Source organism: Rhipicephalus microplus, chromosome 1, assembly GCF_043290135.1.
Source record: "Rhipicephalus microplus isolate Deutch F79 chromosome 1, USDA_Rmic, whole genome shotgun sequence".
NCBI classification, from domain to species: domain Eukaryota; kingdom Metazoa; phylum Arthropoda; class Arachnida; order Ixodida; family Ixodidae; genus Rhipicephalus; species Rhipicephalus microplus.
In genome coordinates this window covers 232,670,437-232,688,495 of record NC_134700.1, presented here as the reverse complement: position 1 = coordinate 232,688,495, position 18,059 = coordinate 232,670,437, and the positions used below count along the sequence as shown (strand labels likewise).

The following is an 18,059-nucleotide window of genomic DNA, read 5'->3' as shown; positions in this document are numbered from 1 at the left end:
TTTCAGGCTACAACCACCGGGCGATAGATGTTGTTGTCTTGAATGTAAACATTCGACAGAAGTGTGTCTCGTTGGATATGAATCTGGGAGATGATTTACTGTAACCAAAAGTTTTGACGAAACCCGACCTTTCGAAACTGACTTGGTTCCTTCCTCAGGGGTAAATGCGGAGGCTACGTAGCAGCGGCGTTTTCAAAGCACTCGCGGGGTGAATAATGACCCCCCCCCTCTTTCTCTCTCGTTTTGCCGTGGAGCGCAGTCCGTGTATATACACTAGGGGAAGTGTTCCGAGAGAGCGGTTGATGTTATGGGCTTTCCTCTGTATGTGCCAGGAATCGAGTAACAACCTTCTCTTCCAAGACGATACCCCTCGATATATATCGGTGAGATGAAAAGCCTACCGGAACGACTGAAGCAACACGCCAACGATGTGCGGAAGTTCTACAAGGAGCGCAGCGAGCGCAGTCGCCGAACATGCTGAGACGTTGGATCGCCAGATTTCGAAGCGAAGGCCATCCTTGAAAGCGAGCTGAACAGGCGGAGAAGGTTGTTACTCTTGTCGTGGCACATACAGAGGACAGCCCATAACATCAACCACTCTCTCGGGACCCTTCCGCCGGTGTATACACACGAATTGCGCTCCACGACAAAACGAGAGAGAGAGAGAGAGGGGGGGGGTCTTATCCACCCCGCGAGTGCTTTGAAGACGCCGCTGCTACGTAGCCTCCGCAGTCACCCCTGAGGAAGGAACCAAGTTGGTTTCGAAACGACGGGTTTTGTCAAAACTTTTGGTTGTAGTCTAAATCATCCCCCAGATGTCGTTGTGTTCGCGTTGAAGGCCACTATCATCATCATGGTTGTTGCAGTGGTAACGCCGGTGGTGATCCCTGGCGGAAGCAAGCCTTCGTGGCGGGCGAGAGTTGAGAGAGTCTCTTCTGCGCATGGAGGTTGCCGCGAACGGTTGTCTCTAGCGTGGGTCCTCGGTGCGTGGCACCACAGGCCTGCGCGCTGGGGGCTCTAGTGGTAAGTCAAGCGTTGGCGACGCCACCTTGGGTGTGTTATTGTGTTTGTCATGAAGTGCATGGTCATACTGTGTACGAATGTCCTAGAGCGTTGTTCATGATTCATTGATTGATATGTGGGGTTTAACGTCCCAAAACCACTATATGATTATGAGAGACGCCGTAGTGGAGGGCTCCGGAAATTTAGATCACCTGGGGTTCTTTAACGTGCACCCAAATCTGAGCACACGGGCCTACAACATTTCCGCCTCCATCGGAAATGCAGCCGCTGCAGCCGGGATTCGAACCCGCGCCCTGCGGGTCAGCAGCCGAGTACCTTAGCCACTAGACCACCGCGGCCGGGCACGTTCATGATTCATGGTATTAGAATTCGGCGGACGATATCGTTGTTCTGAAATCAGGTAAATAATTGCATGTTGTTGTTTGGTTTGTACCGACCGTGTCTACTATGTTCGTTCATTCTAAGAGCATGGCGTGGCGCTCGCTCGCCGAGTTAGAGACCCCTCAAGTTACACCATATTTGGTATATGTGGAGCTAGCAAAACGGCCACGAACGCATCATGAAGGGCCCATTATACTCCAATATAGCTTTGACGCGCGCGCATGATGGGCACAGCGACGCTACGTTAGCAAAACGCGAGCACTGTATAGTCGTAAGACTATACAGTGCCCGGCCAGCGTCCGTCGGCGCGGCCCAACGGCAACCGGCCCAACGGCAACCGGCGCGAAATGACATGGTTCATTTCACCCCGATGCGTTACCCAGACAACACTGCGTCGCCCTCTTTTCGTGACGGAGGAACGCCGGACGCTCTGAAACGCGCATGCTTCAAAGCAACGCAGCGCGGTGCGCACCTGCGAGTATATGGCCGTCGCAGCGCCGGCGTAACGCGTCGAAATGAACGCCGGCGAGCACCCGCCCCACGTCACGTCGAAATGTATTGGCGCCTTGACAGTGGCATGTACTCTTGTTCTCACATGACACACATCTCGTGATTATCATGTTTGCCCCAGCCACGTACCTTCGTCATCCATTGACGTCACGTAATACCAAATTTTGCATGTGTGAAGCTAGTGAAACGACCGCGAGCGCACCATGAGCATACCATGTAGTCATGTTGTTACATGACACGCACGTCATGATTTTAAGTTAGGGTCAGTCGCTTGTGTTTGGCATGCAATCCTGCCATACCGTACTAGTTTTGCAACATGCCATGTGAACGAACCCACCGCAAGAGCTGCAAGGCCATGAAATGTAAATCATGACATTCATGACATCCATGTCATGATTTTCATGTTATGACTTGTCAAATATGTTTTTCATACAGCCATGTTATGTCATACGAAGTTTGATATAAATACCATTATCGAAACGGCCAAGAGATCTAAAAGTCTAAGGTGGCTAGATAGATAGATAGATAGATAGATAGATAGATAGATAGATAGATAGATAGATAGATAGATAGATAGATATGCTCAAAGTAGCCGAAGTTTGCCAAGAAATGCTTCGCATATAAAAATGATGAGTTATTTCTTGTGTGAATGCGGGTGCGCTGGTCAGGGTGGCAATTTGGTGAGGCAGGCTGTTCTAATCTGTGGCTGTGCAAAAAAAAAAAAAAAAAACGAACTTGAAAAGGTAGTAGTGTGAGCGTGGGACCATTTGGCGAAAAATAGGTTGATTTTTCGACCATTTGCTGAAGAATAGGCTCTAGGAGGTGTGATTACTGCTCAAGTGAGCAGCGAAATACAACAGACGTGTTTCATCAAGGCTACAAAAGCATTTTCTGGCAGTCTTATAGTTGTGAGCGCAAGTGGAACGTGCGATAATTATAAAAGTAAACGAAGCCAAGTGAGTTTCCAAACACGCAGCATTGTCCAATCATTTATGCTATTGTGTCACATGGGTTGTGAAATTTGGATGCACGAACAATGCTGAGCTTGAGACAGAAAGACTACAAGCTCCCCGTCCCCATAACATGCTTAAGAAAAAAAAGAATAACCAGACTAAAAACAGAAATGTTATTACACTGCAATAACTTTGCGAGTGACACACTTTACGAAAGCTTTAAATTGACGCAGACCTTACACTAACGATACAAACTTCAACTACGAAGCAATTTCGCAGACAGTCCGGCTCATGTGGACTTCAAAATGTTTATCAATCTAACATAAGCTTGTAGTAATCGGAGAGACTAAGTAAGATTGGTGAAAAGGACCCAGACAGGCCTTGATACGTGCCAAATCCGAAACCATTTGCGGTTGGTTGCCGAATTAGAATAGCCTTCACGAATGTAATCAACGAAGTGGTCTACAAAGAATGACATATAAAAAGAGCAAGAAAGAAAAGTTCTGAGGAAAAAAAAACAACATTTCAACTGAGGCGCATTAGAATCTGATTTTTTCATCTCTATAATCTGGATTGTGCTACTGTTGCCCAACTTTCGGGAGCAATCAATGTAGGGACGCCGACAGGGCTGCATCATATAGCGTCAGCTGTAGAAAATGATGTTTCTGGGGTAATTGCAGCTTCAAGTCGGAGTGCTTCTGTGCTGGTTCTAAAAAAAATTGACGGGAAAAGAGTTGGTCGAAAAAAATTCCTCTCCTCTGCACAATAAAAAAAGCATCGTTGCGTCGTTTCTTCGAAGGCTGGCGCTGGCGGCGAATCTCGGAGTGCATTCCTAACGTATTACAGTTTTTTCTTTTTTTTTCTTTCTTTCTTTCTTTCTTTCTTTCTTTCTTTCTTTCTTTCTTTCTTTCTTTCTTTCTTTCTTTCTTTCTTTCTTTCTTTCTTTCTTTCTTTCTTTCTTTCTTTCTTTCTTTCTTTCTTTCTTTTTTCTTTCTTTCTTTCTTTCTTTCTTTCTTTCTTTCTTTCTTTCTTTCTTTCTTTCTTTCTTTCTTTCCTTCTTTCTTTCTTTCTTTCTTTCTTTCTTTCTTTCTTTCTTTCACATTGTGCAATGCTAGCTCCTAGTCTTTAAGGGCGAAGCTCCTTAGCGTGTGGGTCCTTCCCTCGTATTAGCAGCATGTTTTAGTATTAGGCTCTTCTAGTTGGTTTCAAAAATCATTCACTAGATGGCGTTGTGTGTATATGTCCTTGGAAACAATATCACTACATTAGTAGTTCTCGTATGGGGATTGGGAGCATATTCGCGGAGTAAACGGCGAATTCACGGTGAAGCATCCGTCCTTTTGTCCGCCCATCTGTCCGTCACAGACAGACAGACAAACAGACAAACAGACAGACAGACAGACAGACAGACAGACAGACAGACAGACAGACAGACAGACAGACAGACAGACAGACAGACAGACAGACAGACGGACGGACGGATGAACGGATGCTTTGTCCCACTCATCATCATTCATTCTATGGATATACTGTGAATTATTTTTCCTTCTTCCAAGGTGAGGATTGCACGTTAATCCAAATGCTCAGCAACGGAACACATCAACTGCCACGGGCAACAACGCCGGTTATGCGTTCAAATACAGGCAACAACAAAACGTGGAGGGGTGAAATGATATGTGACCTCGACAGAAGGTCAAGTCGCCATACCAGAAATCACTGATCACCGAGAAGCCCATGATCGGGAAAACGTCGATTGCAGTAAAACGGCGATAACAAATACGCATTCGACCGGCGCACCTTCAATGAACACCTATCTGTACACACGGCAGGTTTTTCACGTATTGTGCCACTGCAGCCACTGCCTAAATCCGAAACACTTCACTGATGAGGGACAAAGTAGTGTAGTTCACGTTCTCCAAGCGATTGTCCAATAGTTCAATGTCACTTAGTTCCCGTCTACTTCATTCTTATTCATTGCTGTCATCGTAGTCACAATCCACATAGCTGCCCATATTTCTCAATTATTGTGACCACACAAATAATGACTAAGCCTATTTTCAGGACCAACACACAAAAATTGGTAACAGTTTCTGAAAATGGGAATCTGGATTTCTTCTTAGGTACTCTTGCACAATATGGTTATTCCGAATGATATTACTCACGACCCATTCTATTCTCGCTGCAGCTATCCTTAGTCCTCTATCTGGTGCATGAATTGCAGTTCAAGCCTCGTGATTTTTTTAAACGAGTGATACGTGAGAAAGTAAACGCAAGACAAAGTACATGCATTGCAAAACATTGTGAGCGCCGCGAGCAGTTATTAAAAACAGCGATGCAAATGCGGGCCTTGAAAACAACAAATAAGCACATTTTCTACTCCGCAAGTTCGCTTCTCTGCACTGCATATTCGCCCAATTAACGGCAGTGTCTGCCGTTCATCAAGTGGAAATGAGGCCTTGATCGCACATGAACGCGTTTTCCTCGTCAGAGTGTAAGCAAACAACGCAACACGCTATTTACTAATTGTTAGCTGGCTTCTCCGTCATTCAGGGTGCATTGCACAAAAAGGCCGCTTTAAAATTATGAAAAGGGTTTATAAGGTTGACAAAAACGACTCAGGAAGCTACATGCTACATGGCTTTAGCCACAAAATAACGCACTATATAAATCAAAAGATCATTTATCGAGCAATCTAAAACCGGCAGTCGTATTTGAAATCTTTTTTCTAAGCTTTGCAGTCGATGTTTAAAGGGGCCAAATTGTGTCTAAATTGGGGCCACTCCCCTAGGCTGTATGGAAAAATATTCAGATTGTTTGGAAAGGAAGGAACTTAGTGGCACGTGTTTGAAATTAGGCCTCAAATGTTCTTGTCATTGCCTAGTATGATAAACCAGGAGTCGTTTTTGATATCGTGTCTTGATATCAGCGAAGACGTATGATCCTCCCCTCCTCCTTACAGCGAGATAAGGGCCCGTGAGGGAGCGTCGCTCCCCTTTTGTGGAAAGCAAAGTACGTGTGGGAGATTAGAGTGCGTGCCGCCCCACGATGTGGCGACGCGCGCTCATTGTGCCATCTTGCTGGTAATGCTTAAAAAAACAAGATAGTTCCCCCCGAGGTGTCCATTAACAGGGATAAGTGGTAGATATAAATAGCTTTCTGTTTGAATGGTGAAGCACAGTGGTTAACGCCTCGCACTCACGATTGAGAGGACCCAAGTTCGGTGTTGTGCGCCGGAGTATTTTCTGTTTTTTTTCTTGCACGGTGACGGCAAAATTCAGCCAGTAGTGTCCATATAATTGCTATCGCAATGAAATGAGACAAACAGTATAAGTGAGGGTATGGCATGAACAGTGACGCACAATGCATAAAACACTCCACAGTTATGCTACGCGAATAAGAGACTGGCATTCTTATGAAGAATGAGAACCACATCGGTAGTTGAGCATGGGGTGAATCAAGCTGGTAAGCTCGAGCGCGCGGGTTGGAATTCCGGCTACTGCGGCTGCATTCAGACAAGGACGAAAGAGAAAGGACACCCGTGTGCTCATACTTTGGTGCGCGTAACAGAACCCCGGAAGATAAAAATTTCCAGAGCGCCCCACTACTGTGTCTCACATCATCATACTGTTGTTTTGAGAAGTAGGACCTGAGTAATATAAGTATTAATAATAATAGTTATAATTATGACGAAAGAGACATAATTACGAGAAATGCTGAAAATCCCAGTAAGTTCACATTGAAAAAGAGACAAGCTGTCTCTCCTGCATCCTGTTGTTACCTAGATTTGTCAGAAAGTTCATCGTTTCTTCATTACTCAATGATAATTGTGGTACTCCAGGCCAAAATTACGAATTTCATATTCCGGAAGGCACCTAAATTGCCAGAAGTTTGTTCCGTATACGTGAAAATGGGCAGTCTTAACGTTCACATATTCACCTGATTCATCGTACAAGAAACTCACTCTCGGAAGTCCTGCAGATTTGCGACATAAATTTCTTCTAAGACTTCTCGCAAGAGCTTCTAGATTGATACAAAAGAAGAGGAATAAAGACCTTTGCGTAAGATGACGGTTGGTGATTACCTAGCTATTCAGATCATACGAATGATTACAAAATAACAAATAAAGAACTTGAGGAAGCCACATTCACTTGCTGTTTGACAACGACTATTCTATTTTTTTCTTGATGTAAGTTCTTTGCGCAGACAGAATCACTTGGAAATCAACGTTCTTACACTCTCTGCCAGATGTTTTCTTTTACTTCGTCTAGAAACTATTCAGGCGTTGTGAATAGAGTCGGGAAAACACATGGATTGGACAAGAAAGTTCGCATTTCGTTTAGTTTGCGGCACGGCTTTTGAGTGAAAGTTTCTCAGCTACTAACCACATAACGTTGAGTGCTTCTCTTCATCGTGATGACAAACGAGAAAGATGCATAAGATATTCTAAAGAAATGAGAAATGTTCGTCGCCCTTCTAAGCCGAAGCCAGTTTATTTGATAGAAGACGCAAAAGTGCGGCCAAGCCATTTGGAAAACGCATCCACGTTTCTCTAGATTACGTTACTGCGAGGAAAAGACGTGCCTAGATGAGAATGATGGATAACCTTTCTTCATCTCGGGATAGAGGTTGTTTACGTATGCACTGCGAAAACTTCATTCAGCTTAAAAACGTAATACGTTAGCTTGACATGAATTCGTAATAGCGTAATTACATTAAGAGGGTGCTTTTTTTATTAGGGTCACGTCAACATTACACCCCCGCCCCACGCACACACACACAAATTTACAGTTTTGGCACAAGGCTGAGGCAACGAATACCATAGCAACCCGTCGGAATGTTAGGACTATACAAAGTTAAGGTTAGGAGATTTAGGAACGATACAAAATTCATTGAAAACAGTCGAATGTGCATTGAACAACAGCATTTCTCGAACGCACAGCAGCGCGTTCTTTCTTTGTCTGGGCCCGTAGGCAAGCCCACCTCGCCAGCGCAACTAGCATTCTGTTGGAGCTGTTCCGCAGGCTTTCGACGCAGGGTGGCATCACAAAGACCGAATCACGTAGAGTATTTTCGTCGTTGTTTTTCCATTGTTTCCTTTCTTAGCGTCACTCGACGTCAGAAATACCAGCGATGGTAGCGGGAAGCACATTTCCAATGCACTTCTGCAAAACATTCACTTCACACTGTCCCAGACATTGCAGCGTGGGCGTCGACGCCGGAAGCAGCTGCATAGGGAGAGAAGCTTGCTTGTTTGCTTATTCTTTGATATATGGCTCCCACGCACCACGGGGGATTGGCTAGTTGCACTTCTCAGTAGTATGAGCTGTCACATTTTTCGTACTGCATGACTACAAGCGAGACATACAAGCTTTGTTCAAGAATGTTTCGTTTAGGTCAATTGACAGTAAGCCAGTGGTGAATGTTTTATATATATAGCTTGCCACTAGTGAGATGGATAGAAGGAACGGCATGGTCAAGTTGATGCCTTGAAATTATTACTTCTTCTATATATATATTGCAACGAAGATGCACGAGCGTACGGGGCGTGGAAGAAGAAGAAGAAGAGTAGTGGAGCGGCGCTTGAACTGTGTAGTTGGGTGAACCGGACTAGGCCTGTCTAAGAAAGAAGTACGCTGCTCTTTCCCAACGCCATTTCACCTCGTCTATAAATAAACACAATCACTCGTGACAGTTTGGTGGAAGGTGCCGAGTACATCGATCTGGACGAGCCAGCTCTACTGATTTTGTGATGGAGCAGACGCTTGGCAGGCCTGCCACCACAGCTACCAGACATGGAGGATGCCGGAGCAGGCCATAACAACTTCGTTACTGATGAGCAACACACTCACCCGCCAGGACAAGCTCGCTGCGGCACGCCGGAACGTCAACCAAGGACCTTTTGGGGGCAGCCGCATGACGATGTTGAGGATTGGCTCAAGCACTAACAAAGAGGGAGTCGCAGCAACCGCTGGAGCACTGCTAAGCAGCTCGAGAACGTGGCATTTTTTTTTCTCGTCGGCACCGCGTCTCTTTGGTTCGACAACCACGAGAGTGCATTGACCTCATGGGACATTTTTGTGGACGAGCTGAAGAGGTGCTTTGGTGACTCAACTTCTAAAGTCAAGCAGGTGGAGCAAACGCTTTCACGCAGAGCTCAGTTACCTGGCGAAACATGCACCACCTACATCAAGGCCGTCTTGAAGCTTTGCGGAATCGTGAGTGAGACCATGTCTGACGAAGATAAGATAAGAGAAACTATTCAGCCAACAGCCTCCTGTTGCTTCTAGTGGTACCGGAAAGCCTGCGCCAGGTCGTCCTTCGTTCTATGCACGATGACATAACATCCGGTCATCTTGGTTTCACACGTACGCTACATCGACTACGTGAGAGGTTCTACTGGCCGAAAATGTGGAAGACCACAAAACAGTACGTCGCCAGCTGCGCTATATGTCAGCGCCACAAGCGATCCACCACTGCCCCGACAGGTTATTTGCAGCCCATCCCTCCACCGACATCCCCTTTTCAGAAAGTCGGCGTCGACTTGCTCGGACCCTTTCCTAAGACTCCATCCGGCCACCGATATGTTATAGTGTGCGTGTATTACTTAACTCGTTATACGGAAACGGATGCACTGACATCGGCCACAGCAGCTTCTGTTTCTTCTTCTGATGCAGTGTGACTGTACAACGAGTCACACTGCGTCACGGTCCTCCACGGGTTGTCATCAGTCACCGTGGACGGTAATTTATCACCGATGTAGTTGAAAAAATTTTGCGCCTCTGTGACCCCTCTTATCGTCACTCCACCCCTTACCATCCGCAAACTAACGGTCTCACTGAAAAAAAAAAAACAAATCGAACTCTTACGAATATGCTATCAATGTACGTTGATGTCGACCACAGGAACTGGGAGGCCGTCTTACCGTTTGTTACTTACGCATATAACACCGCCAAGCATGAAGTTACTGGACATTCGCCCTTCTTTCTGCTTTACGCATGAAGCCCACGGAGTTTTCTAGACTCTCTATTACCTTTCTCGTACCAGGGAGATCTGTCCAACGTTCAGACGTTGTGTCATGCTGAAGAAGCACGTCAACTAGCGCGCCTTCGAACATTGTTTTCTCAAGAACACAGCAAGAGTCCCTACGATGCCAGGCATTTCCCCGTAGAGTTTTCTCCTGGCGACTACGTTTGACTGTGGACTCCTGTTCGCAGAAAAGGATTGTACCGGAAGTTTCTAGCAAACTATTCCGGACTATTCGTGATAGTCACTCGTCTCAGTGACGTGAATAACGTTGTCGCCTGAGTCACAGCCAATAACCGGCGTTCGCGCACTACGCAAATTGTTCGCGTAGCCCGCCTCAAACAGTACCACCATAGGCATATATAACTCCCTCGGCGAGCTTCGTCTGCCACCGGGGGAAATGCAACGAAGATGCGTGAGCGTACGGGGCGCGGAAGAAGAGTAGTGGAGCGGAACTTGAACTGTGTGGTTGGGTGAACCGGACATATATATATATATATATATATATATATATATATATATATATATATATATATATATATATATATATATATATATATATATATATATATATATATATATATTTGCCACCACACCCCAAAGAGCCAAACGTTATTAACGTTTCCGATAAAGAACTTAGCAAAGAAGAATTGAGTATACTATCACGCGGATTTACATTCTGCCCTGGCAACGGAAGGTACGATGAATTCACGCTCCTAAAAGACCTAGACGACTTCGAACGAAATTTACGATTGGAGGAATATTTTTTTGATAAACCCGAAAAAGATAACGCACTTTTTCGTGGGGTAATCGGACGGCAATGGACCCCAGACGCCAACAGAGATCGACATCTGGATCTCTATATAGACGCGGTTCAAAAAGATGTTATACATGCGTACAAGGTGCACAAACCAAGCATGAATAACATATCAAAAAGAGAAAAAGAGGCACTACTCACGTTGAGCAACTGCGAAGATCTCGTCATTAAACCAGCAGACAAAGAGGCGCGATTGTTGTTCTGAATAGATCGGACTACATTGAGGAAGGCAAGCGACAACTAAATAACAAACAATTCTACAAACACCTCGACTTTGACCCTACCACGGAGCACAAAAAGATCATTGTAACAACCCTAGAGGATCTCACACGTGAAGGCGCCATTGATTCAAAGCTTAAAAAGGCACTTATTGCGGTACATTCGGCGCCTGGTCGTTTTTACATGCTGCCGAAGATTCATAAAGAGAATAACCCTGGCAGACCCATTATATCAGGCACGGGAACGTCAACGGAACCCATTTCCAGTTATATTGATTCTTTAATCAAAGACATACCACCCACACATGAGTCCTTCTTGAGTGACACAAACCACTTCCTTCGGGAAATAGCAGACGTGAAAATTCCAGACGGTACATTTCTCGTAACATTGGATGTTAGCTCACTCTACACAAATATTCCACATGACGATGGTGTAAGGGCGCTTGTTGAATCGTATGGCACACAGAACCCTGTCGCTTATCCAAGCAAAAAAGTAATTGAAATCTTCACAAGACTTGTACTCGAATTGAACAGCTTTGAATTTAACAACCAGTACTACCTTCAAATCAGCGGCACGGCAATGGGTACAAGAATGGCCCCAAACTACGCTAACATATTCATGCACCACATAGAGTCCAATTTTCTTTCATCTTGTGATATTAAACCATTATTCTATAAACGGTACCTAGATGATATATTAATAATTTGGACACATTCGGAAAACGAGCTCCTCAAATTCATACAGGCATTCAACCAGCTACACCCCAGCATTTATTTTACACACCCCTACTCAAACACTGAAATAAACTTTCTTGATGTACTCATTCGAGTTGACGATGGTGCGTTGGTAACTAGCGTATACAGAAAACCTACGGACAGGCAACAATATCTGCACTTCAAAAGCTGCCACCCGCGACATTGCAAGACCAGCATTCCCTATTCCCAAGCACGCAGATTCCGACGAATCTGCTCCCGCACCGAGGACTTACACAAAAACAGCACACATATGCGCGAAGTACTCCTTAATCAAGAATAACCGCCAGCTATCATCGATGACGTCATCAAAAAAGCTGAAAATCTGGACCGCCAGATTCTTCTCAACCACCAGAAAAACGCCGACCAACACCGCAACAAAAACTTGCTATTAACTTTCACGAGCAACCCACCAAACATGAACAAGGTCCTAAGAAAACACTTTAACATATTGGAACAGCGAGTGTGACTATCCAAAATTTTCACTTCTCCCCCTTGTGTTGTATACAGACGGCCGAAAAATATAAAGGATCATTTAATAAATTCAAAGATAGGTGTGAAATCTCGAATTGGGTGTCACCCTTGCGGAAAAAGCAGATGCAAGGTATGCAAATACATGCAGTCAACGACAGTGGCGAAAAGCACCCACTCGGATTTTAAGCACAGGATAAGAGGTGCACTAGACTGTAACTCAGACAACGTCATATACCTCCTGGAATGTGGGGTATGTAACAAGCAATACGTGGGCCAGACAGACACTCCGTTTAGAATTAGATTCAACAACCATCGGGCACATGTACGATCTCTGCCAGGCCTTCCACTTTCAAAACACTGCAGATTAAAAGACCACAGGTTTGATGACATCAGGGTTACCCTACTAGAAAACAACTTTCGAACAATCAGAGAACTGGAACAACGGGAACCTTATTTTATCTACAAATTTAACACGATAAAATACGAAATAAATGAACACCCAGGCACTCTGTCGGCGTTACGACCGCTAAAAGACGCAAACGCTTCTCTCTAATCAGTCCGGTTTCATTACGACAATAATACTACCCGCTAACAAAGCTTTTGGCCTATGCATCTGACAACATAGAAATGATTTGCCTCATTAAACACAGCCGGAACGCACAGATAAGTGGTCCCGGATGTCGTACGGTCCCCCCCCCCCCTCTTTTTTCTTTTCTTTTTTTTCTTCTTTAAGTTTTAACGCACGTTCTGTTCCTTCACTGACAGAGAGCTGACAGCTAGGTGGTTTCGTTAACTTTTTCATACATGCGCGCATGTCTTCCCAGTGAGCCGCAACTGTGTGGTGACTGTCCCAAATGTCGTACAGTCTCCCCCCCCCCCCTGTTCTTTTTTTTCTTCTTTAATTTTTAACGCCATTCTGTTCCTTCACTGACAAGGAGCCATTGCGTATAATGAATATCGATGGCGGTGCCTAATTCACCGGCTTTTTCATGCCTCCCGACGCCACCAGCACCCACTCGAAGCGCTTAAGCTCTCCCCATTAACTTGTCTTAAACTTCAAAGAGGATCGAGCCGCGAGCGGACTACACGGAAAGGTGAAATACAAGAACGGCGGCACACTGCCCACTTGGGGAAGAGTGGGTGCGGGGGAAATATTGTTGACAATGATGACATTGCTCATCTACCTCTGCCCTACTCTGTTGAGATGCTGCCCCTTTCTAATTACGCCGTGTTGGTCTTGCCTCTTCTCCTAGATTTTTTATATTTTATTTAATGTTTCTCCTCCCGTTTCGCTGTTTCTTCTTTTTTTCTCTCTCTCTTTTCTTTCTTTTTTTCTTTTTTTACTTTTCTTTTGACCCCTTCCCTCCTGTCTCGACAGGCTATAAGAAGACGCGGAACATGTGTAAATATTATTATGCCTTGAAAAAGACGGGGTTCCCGTCGAAACGTCGGCACAATAAACAGTTGTTATGTGAAAGCGCATCTACTTTAATATTTATAACCTTGCGGCAACCGAAGTTATTCTTCTGCATATAAGCCTTATATATATATATATATATATATATATATATATATATATATATATATATATATATATATATATATATATATATATATATATATATATATGAAAACCACAGCCACAGGACGTTCTGACGAACGCTTGCTGTTATAAAGGCGAAGAAATATTGCAGCAAAAAGGCAAGACAGCTGCAAGTGATTAAGAGTAACCATCAGATCCCATAGATTCCAAGAGAAGGCGAGCAACGAGAAGGAGGCAGGCACTTACGTGGGCGTACGAGATTAAGAAGCTCACGGGAATAACCTGACTGGGACAAATACAGAGTGGGGTAACTGGAAAAAACATGAGAGAGGCCTTTGCCATGGAGTCAGGCTGTTTCTGCTGCTGCTGACGATGGTGATATTATCGAAAGGCAACGTCATCAAAAAGTGTCGTGATTTAATAAAACTTGTTGCTGAGCTGATTAATTCATCAAGTGGTTAAAACAAAGTGCACCGCTAAAGACAGGGTTAGAATGTGAGACCCTATATATGGGTGCACGTGGAAATCGCTTTTCTCTCATATCTTCATCGCCTGATTAGTGTCGCACCTAAGGTTATCTAGCATTGTGGCCCAGGCTGGCCTCTCATAAATCATACGCAAGATAAGTATAAGTGACAAAAACTTACATGCTGGTTGTTGGATCAACGCTATAATATACAAACGGATCGTAGAGTCTTCAGAAAACACCTAATTGCCGATGAAAATGAGCAGCAATAAGTTTGTTTGCCTTGAGTCCCTGCCGCCTTCGCACTTCTTCTCTCGTCTTGCGATATTTAAGTGATGTGACATTTGCTCGAATGAAACAAAACAAAACAAAATCACGCCACGCCTGTGCAGAAGGCGCAACACAGTCACAGCGAAAGCATTAAGAGTGGCCTTTCAGAGCCTTTTGTAAGTACTGTGAGTAAATGCTTGCTGGGTACCCACTACGCCATAACTATTCATAATTTATGCTTAGTAGGCCGGCAGTAACTATGCTATCCTTCGCCATTCTTTGTAGAAGCGTTGTATCCGCTAATCACTTGTAACAAATTTTGTGTTGCATTTAGTGCCTGACGACGATAACGAATCGCGCCTGAAGTGGGTATGTGCCACAGTTTTTATGTGCCAAAAAACAAAATAACAAGCTTTTTTTAATGTGTTGGAGCATTGTACGACCAATTCGTTACACTATTCGCATTGCGTGATTGTTTCTTTGCTGTTCTAAAACGTTTTATTACTAATATTAAATCGATTCCCTTCCCGAGATCAAGCAGGCCTAAGAAAATTTTGCGAAGGAATAACATGCACCAACGTGACTCAGCGATGGAATACTAGGCTATCACGCAGTGTACAAGGGTGTGAATCTCACTATGTCACCACATGTGTCATTGATATTGCTTATTGGAGTTTTTTTTCTTATTTTGTGTGATCGAGATTACGGACACCAGCGGTGACAATGACAGCGGTGGCGGACAACTACGGTGTTGTGCGGGACCCGTGTTGGGATCTCATAACAGCTTTCACTGTAATATAGTCAACTTCGTGGATCAACCTTCTCCAAAGCGATGTTCCGTGTCACTGGAGGAGTGGTACCAGCAGTGACTCATTTGTACATATCAAAACTTCGCTAAAACTACAAATTGAATTTTGGATTTTGTTGATGTAAAGCAGGCGTCAGCAACATTTTGTGGCAGAAAGCCGAGTTGCATGACGTGAACACGACAATGACTGCACGCCAAAAATGGGGGAGGGGCTGTTTTGCAGGTGAAGAGAAAAGCTGCCTTGCATTAACCAAAACGCTAAAAATCTGTATAAAAATCATGCCAACTCTCGGCACACATGCTACAAGGTTGCACTTCACAAAAAAATGAAAAAAAAAGAAAATAGAACAAAAAACAAAAACTGTTTTGATGCGACTTTTTGAGCTGGAAATCCTAACTCACAAATATCTACATCAAGGTTATTGCCAACAAACGCATAAATTAACGGAGGTTTTCATTGGTTATTCCGGAACACTTGCCCAATTCAAATAACCGCACTCTCAGAAAGTCGGTTCGTAGACGCATATACAGATCTCTACATTTCCTTTGTGTGTTCTTCGTTTACCATGTATTGTGCATATGTAAACATTGTTCTTGTAGCAATTCCTGTGTAGTTGGGGAAGTTGTGTATGTTGTGTTCCGTTTACATATGTACACATATCCTTTTGCAACAACTTTTGGTCTGTCTGTGAATGTTGTGTTCTGTCGCAATGTTCTGTTGGATTGTAATTGATGTTCACTGTCTGTGAGAATAAATTTCTCTAAACACATACAACTAAGCATTGCTACCATGGCTGTTGCTAGCTTCCTCGAACTGAAAGCTTTGAATCTGTCAGGCTAGTGCAAAACTCCAGTGTTTCATTCATGAAATACGTCTTTGATGAGCTAGGTATAATCGGCGCATATTCCCATCTTAAAAACATCCTGAAAGAATTGGATGCTACTCGAACTCCCCCTTTCAATACCGTAATCTTTGACAGCTTTTCTATGGGGAGGGGTGTACTCGTCACTGACACAACACCTATGCAGCAAGAGAAGCGACAAGGATTTGAATCACTAACCTGCCGTTGGAAAATGTTGAGTTCGTAAGCTCAAAAGTCGGACATAAATTTACCTTTTTCTTCTATGAAGGTCCTCGGACAAGTATTTCCACAAGGAATCTTTTTCCCTCTTTTTTATGGGTCTGTGCAAATAAAAAAAAAGGACGAGAAAAGTAAAAATGTGGAAATGAAAAGTATTATCTGCTAAGCGTGAAGATGAAGGACAATGCCATTCGGAAACGGTCTCAAACGGGGTATAACCCTATTTGAGATGACAGTTGACATGTTGGCCGCTATATTGGAAGTGACAATGAGAAGGGGGGTGGGGTGTTTCGGACGTCATGATGACGATTGGGGGACATTAGGGGCTATGTGCACGTAACGTCATCTTTAATAGCCGACAATGGTGGTCTGCAGTAACAAAATGAGAAATAGGCAAAGAACATATCTGAGGTGATTTTTTTGATAGATACAAATTCAATGAACTTTCTTTAGTTCTTATTGCTCATTGCCATTATCTGTACGGACTCTATGCGCCATGTGATCATAGTGTATGAACTAGACTATATATATATTGTGCCTCTTGTCTATTACTAAAACGATGTTGGGATAGCCGGCTATATATTATATAAAGAAGAGAGTTGTCAACGACCTCTCCCGCTTTTACGCAGCATTAGCTCACTGGATAATTCTGATAAAATTATAGTGCCGTACTACAAATCACATGGCTCCGCAGATTGTTTATTACTTTACAATGGGGCTCCATGCCTTTACAATGGGCGGTCTTTCAATGTTCTGGAAAACCACATTCATTGTAGTGTGACACTGCAGTTCTGCCAGAATGCTCTAGTGTCTTTCTGCTGTGAGAAACCGGGAATCGGTTTTGATAACTGACATTTTTTCTTTTTATCAGTGATGGTCTGTTTTCTTGTCAACTTTCCATTCATTTACAGCAGCACGATGTTTCTGTTGCCGAGAGATGGCACCACATTCCCCAAACACTGGGAATGCGTGCAAGCGGCCGCAGGTTGCCGATCCTTGATGTGGAGTGTTTCTTTTTTTTTTAAAACGAAGCTGTTGCAGCTGATCATAGTTTGTCTGGTGTTGCAATTAACTATCGTAATAAGGCCGCCGCGCGCCCTCATCACCCTATTCTTCATCTCCCCGAGTACGTGCGCCCGGCGTGTGCTCTCTCGCTGCGGCGATTTCTCCTGCATGTGGTGCAATAACTCGGATGGTCGAAAGAACGTCTACGGGAAAGGAAAAGAGAAACATAAAAAAATCGATAGACAGAAAGGAACAGAAAGAAATACGCAGAAAGGAAGCGAGAAATAGGCATGGGAAGAAAGAAAAGATATAAAAATATGGACACACAGAAAGAGAGAAACAGAGCTGAAGATGGAAACATGAAGCGAGAAATCGAAATAAAAAAAGAAGGAAAACAAGAAAGAGGAGAGCATTGCATAAAGTCACGTAAAAACTAGTTACGTGGCGTATTGTAGCCTAAGTGATGTAACACACTCACGTGACATATTCCCGCCAAAATCACACAGCACTAGTCACGTGAAAGGTTCCCACCAAATTCACGAAACACTAGTCCGGTGACGTAAAGTCACACGCCACGAAGCACGTGACATGTTCCCAGCAAACTCACGCAGCACTATAGCCAAGCGATGTGATGTGGCATAACTCCAGTCACGTGACATGTTTACGCCAAACTCATGTCGTTTAAGCGAGGATGGGAGACGGACTTGGGAGGGTAAAATTTTTTTTTTTAGTG

General features: G+C 44.1%; 1 protein-coding gene across 2 annotated transcripts in view; it reads right to left on the bottom strand.

Annotated features, from left to right (window-relative positions):
• Positions 1–18,059, bottom strand: part of LOC142811756 (oxytocin receptor-like) — a 269,265-nt gene that overhangs the window by 132,796 nt on the left and 118,410 nt on the right. The window contains exon 2 of one of the 2 annotated variants that reach the window (XM_075891593.1): positions 16,354–16,422. The exons of the other annotated variant lie outside the window; for it this stretch is intronic. The gene's annotated coding sequence lies outside the window, so the exon portion shown is untranslated. The remainder of the gene's footprint in view (positions 1–16,353; positions 16,423–18,059) is intronic. 2 annotated transcript variants of the gene reach the window in all.